Here is a 249-nt window from a genome sequence, read left to right as displayed (position 1 = left end):
GAGCCAGAGCACAGGTCCTCGGGGCGCCCATTACCTTCCTTCATTACGAGTGGCACTTGAGGAAATAGGTTCGCCTCCTCGAGATTGCTGAAGTCACCCTCGCGAGATCCTCTTCCCTTTGGGTTGGGTTTCTTCCGGTTTCTAAATCCGGGAGCGTCGGAGTGGCAGACAATTAGCGCGGTTTTTCATGCTCTTTTTAAGCTCTTATCACACTAATAACGCTTCTGGTTTTATGAGTTACTAGTTCCA

The sequence above is a fragment of the Penaeus monodon genome, chromosome 19 (genome assembly GCF_015228065.2).
Source record: "Penaeus monodon isolate SGIC_2016 chromosome 19, NSTDA_Pmon_1, whole genome shotgun sequence".
NCBI classification, from domain to species: domain Eukaryota; kingdom Metazoa; phylum Arthropoda; class Malacostraca; order Decapoda; family Penaeidae; genus Penaeus; species Penaeus monodon.
The sequence above is the reverse complement of the archived record's forward strand: the minus strand, read 5'-3'. Positions refer to the sequence as shown.